This window comes from Penaeus vannamei, chromosome 29 (genome assembly GCF_042767895.1).
Source record: "Penaeus vannamei isolate JL-2024 chromosome 29, ASM4276789v1, whole genome shotgun sequence".
Taxonomy (NCBI): Eukaryota; Metazoa; Arthropoda; class Malacostraca; order Decapoda; family Penaeidae; genus Penaeus; species Penaeus vannamei.
Window position 1 is genome coordinate 11,445,660 of NC_091577.1, and position 5,000 is coordinate 11,450,659.

Sequence of the window (5,000 nt, forward strand, 5' to 3'; positions counted from 1 at the left end):
TGCTCCCTATCCCTTTTCTGTTTTCCTTACCTCCTATTTCTTCTATTTATTCTCCCTATCCCCTGTTCTTATTCTCACCACTCCCTATCTCCTTCTATTCTCCCTATCCCCTGTTCCCTCTCATTCTCCCCACTCCCCCATCCCCTTCTATTTTCCTTATTTCCTATTTCTTCTATTTCTTCTCCCCACTTATCCTCCCCATCCCCTGTTTCCTCTTGTTCTCCCTTTTCCCTATCCCCTTCTATTATCCTTACCTCCTGTTTCTTCTATTTGTTCTCCCTACTCCCTGTCCCTTGTTCTCCTCATCTTCAATTCCCTCTTAATTCTCCCTTCCTCTTAGCCCATTCTCTTCTCCCCGCCTCTCCTCCCTTCTTATTCTCCCCATCCCTGCCCTTTCCTATTCCTCTGTTTCTTTTCCCCATCTCCTTCCCTCTTCTCATTTTCCCTCCGCCCTACCCTTTCCTTCTCTCCTCCTCGACCCCCATTTCCTTATTCACCTTATCCTAGCTTATTCCCTCTCTCCCTAACCCCTCTTATATTCCTGCCTACTATCCTTCCCTCGCCTATAACTCTCCCATGTTCCCCACTATCTCCTTCCCCCTCCCTCACCCCTACCGGTTCTCAACCCCTTAACCCTGGGCCATGCAACTCTCCCCCACACCCCCTTTAGAAGAAAGAGAGAAAGAGAAAATTAGTAAAGAGTAATAAAAATATAAGAAAAAATAATTGACCTGATCATGCATACGTATCAAAGGTCAGGTCATTTGCTCTGTTCATTGTCCTGCGTCGCGGGAGGTCGAACAGAGACAGAACAGAGAAGGGGGAAGGAGGGGGGGGGGGTTGGAGTAAGCGTGGGTCATAAAGAGTACCAGAGGGTCGACGTGGGGGGAGGGGGTCCAGAGTTACCAGAGGGTCAGAGCAAGGTTACTTGGAATTACGAGAAGAGGCGAATAGAGTCAAAACTGGTTACCAACAAGCAATTCGAGAGTGGGGCAACAAGGAGCTACCAAAAAATGGTAAGTAAAGGGTTACCAAAATGAGGTGAAAGGGGTCCCAGAGAGTTACTAGGAGAGCGGAGTGGGCTCTAATGGCGAGTGGGATCCCTTGGGGTTTACTAGAACGTCGGAGTGGAAGCACAGGAGATACCAGGAAGTGGGAGTGGAGTCCCTTGGAGTTACCCACAAGTCGGAGTGGGATCCCAGGAAGATACAGGGCGACCAGGGTAAGACACCAAAGATTACCAGGTCTAAGTGGGGTACGAAAGGCGCCTTCTGCTGGAGTAGATTATACCTGGGGTCACGATATAAGTGAGGTCACAGTGTTTGTACCATGGCACTGGAGTCATATGAGGTCACAGAGGGGGGTGGGGTAGGGATAGCGCCTGAGGACACAATTCATTTTGATTGTGACAACGCACAAGCTGGGAGGTCGGGCCACGCCACCTTGTTATCCGCTATTGTAGGGGTCGAGTCCGAACTTGTCTCGACCCAAGGCGGGGAGGGATAATTAGGATACATATTTATTTTGACGTTTTTTTTTTTTTTTCTCTCTCTCTGACTTTGGCATGGTGCACATTCTCTAACACTCCTTTGCACTGTTCGTCTCTCTCTCTCTCTCTCTCTCTCTCTCTCTCTCTCTCTCTCTCTCTCTCTCTCTCTCTCTCTCTCTCTCTCTCTCTCTCTTTCTCTCTCTCTCTCTCTCTCTCTCTTTCCCTTGCTTTCTTAACTATTTTTTGAACTACTTGACTAATAAAATGTATTCAAAGAAGTAAATTGATAAACTGTAAACATCATGGCAAGGAAGACAGAGATAATGATTGGTAATAAGCATAGAAAGAAAACGTATAAAGGACACAGGAAAAAAGTAACGACTGTATTAAAAAGTTAATGGAAAAGCAAAAATGAAATACAAGAAAAATAACCGAAATCCTGAGAAATAAAAACAATAAGATGTAGGCAATGCAATGTCGGATCATTTCAGAAATACAAGAATCTAAACTGAAAGTAAATAAAAACATGAGAAATACAGTTTATAGAAATATTTGTTTGGTCTACTTTTTATTACGCAAAGAAACACCACAAAAACGCTCAAACAAATATAAACAAGCAAAAAAAAAAAAAAAAATAGATCTATCTATCTAAACCAGTGTTTATTTCATATTGCATGGGGTAATATTCCACCGCATGTACATAAAAGTTTAAAAAACATTTTGCCTCCACAGAACTAACAACTCTCGGGCTTAACAGCTGATTTTAAACTCAAGTATAGACAGGGAGTAGTATGCGTCTAAAAAAATAAAGTAAACAGTTATTTTTATTATAATGATAAAAATAAAAAAAAACATATTGATAAAAAGTGATATAGATAATTTATAAAACTAAAGATAAATGAAAAAAAACAATTAGAACTATGCAGGTAAAAGAAGATATTGATAAATCTTTCGTAGCTTAAAAAAATAAATAGGAAAAAATTATGAACACATTATATATCAGCGAAAGAATAAAACGCCGAGGCTATTTTCGTTGTTGTCAGGCTGTTATAGATGACGTTCTTGGGTTTCGTTATGTGATGTTAGAACGAAAAATATCTAGGGATTAGGAAATGTTGGATTTGTTTGGTGTGAAGTATACAAGTTGGGTTTTGTGTTCCTCCTGTCGCGTTCGAAAATATTTATAGAAGGAAAGGGAAGATAATAGAAGATGCAGGAGAAGAAGAGTGAAGCAAAAGAAGACGAAAAAGAAGATACAAGTAAAGAAAAGAAAAGAAAGAAAATAGAACAATAAAAGGGTCTCAAGATAACAGAGAAAACCAAAGAAAGAAGACGAAAGCGCGAAGGAAAAAATAATAATGACTGGAAGAAAAATGGCAGAGCAACAGAAGAAGACGAAAGCGAAGAAGGGGAAACAGCGGAAGAAAAGGAAAAAATGAGGAAGAAAATAGAAGTAAAGAGAAAAATGAAGAAAAGTCAAGATAAAAGCAAGAAAGGGAAGAAAGAAAAACAACAACAGTAATTGATGAAGGACAACAGAATAAAGAACGTAAAGAGAAATATAAAAAATAACTAAAATGAAACAAAATGAAATAAGATTAATGAAGCAGAAATGAACACAAAAGAAGAAAATGTAAGTGACAGTAACTAATTTCAAAATAGAAAGAGAAAAGAAAAGAAAAAAAAAAAACACACACAGGAGAAGCAGAGATAAAGAAGAAACGGAGTACCATAAACAAAACAAAAAAGAAATAAAAAAGGGACTCCCCAAAATTCGACAATACTCAAGTTACCGAACATGACAGGAGAAAAACCTGGCAATTTTTAGTCACAAAAGCCCCTTTACGGTCACGTTATTAAGAGTGTGCTCAGGGCAACGACGTGACAATGCTAGATGGCTCTGCATTGCATGATTCTCCTCCCGGTTGAGGCATGAGAACTTCCATGACACTGCCTGACTTTTCTAATTTTATATCTGTGCTCTTAAGTTATTTCTCTCCTTCGCCCTCACTTTCTCCCTTTCCCTTTACCCTCACTCTATCCCTCTTCCTTTATCCTCACTCTCTCCCTCTTCCTTACCCTCACTCTCTCCCTCTCCCTTACCCTCACTCTCTCCCTCTCCCGTACCTTCTCCCTCGCCCTCACCCTCTCCCTCTCTCTTTCCCTCTCTCTTATCCTCACTCTCTCCCTCTCCCTCGCCCTCTCCCTCTCCCTTATTCCCTCTCTCTCCCTGAAGGCCTTTTGCCGAGATTTTTTTTCGGTGTTTTATATTTGTAGGTTTGTTTATGTAGCCCTTTCTTGATTTAAGATTTTGTATTGAATACTTTTTAAGTTAGAGTTACGTGTTCCTTTTTTTTACATCATTTTCTTTTTTTTTCTTTCTTGTTTCTCTCGCCTTCACCTTCTCTCTTTCTCTCTCACCCTCACTCTCTCCCTCTCCCTTACCCTCACCCTCATCCTCTCCCTCAGCCTTTCCCTCTCCCTTATTCCCCCTCTCTCCCTCACCTCCCGTTGCAGTGTTTTTTTCGGTGTTTTATGTTGTTTTATTTGTCTATTCATCCTTTCCTTGATTTATGATTTTTTATAGATTATTTTTCAGAGTAGGGTTACGTTTTCCTTTTTTTTTCTTCTTCTTTTTACACCATTTTCTTTTCTTTTCTTTTTCTTTCTTGTTTTAGGTCGGGGAATGTAACAAGGATTTGATCAAGCAATGTCTTGCGTGTCATAGGTATTTTTTCTTCTTTTCTTCTTCACTGAATCTTTAAGAAGTAAAGAAGTTGAACAAAATATGAAAAGAAACAACGAAGAGAAAAACAGAAAATATATGCAAATCATCCACAGAGAGGGAGAATTCGTACACCAGACTAAAAAAAAAAAAAAAAAAAGAGAGAGAGAGAGAGAGAGAGAGAGAGAGAGAGAGAGAGAGAGAGAGAGAGAGAGAGAGAGAGAGAGAGAGAGAGAGAGAGAGAGAAAGAGAGAAAAGAAAGACCCAAAGTATTCACACAAGTTCAAGGCGTAACGAAAATTTTCCTTACACATACACGAGTAGCAACGCGCACAGACCACACACCGTGAAGTATGTGAGTCAGCCCTTCTTCTCCCCTTCAGCGACGCAATTACACACCAAAATAGCACGAGAATTCGGGAAGGTAACTGTCACATGATGGAACATATAATAACATTATGGTCTTGATAGTCATGTCGACGTACATAATCCCGGTAAAACAATAAAATTCGGTGACGCATTCTTAGTGATGTGTAGGCTCTTTGTAAAACGTAGGTCTAACTCGTGAGTGTTAATGAAGCTAAGCACAGGTGTATAGGTTGGAATGAGGGTTAGTAAATTAGCTGTCATTAGTGGGCTTAATTAATTGACATTCAAGGTCTTAATGACATATTGGTGTCCTTCTTCTTAATAAGGTTAACAAGGGGCTTGGGTGACGCAGTGGGTATTGTAATTAGCTGCCATTAATAAGCATTGATTGACTCATTATGTGTTTTGGTCACAATA

At 40.1% G+C, this 5,000-nt stretch overlaps 1 protein-coding gene across 1 annotated transcript in view; it reads left to right on the plus strand.

Annotated features, from left to right (window-relative positions):
- Positions 1-5,000, plus strand: part of nompC (no mechanoreceptor potential C) — a 165,431-nt gene that overhangs the window by 101,493 nt on the left and 58,938 nt on the right. The gene's annotated exons all lie outside the window — the stretch shown is intronic.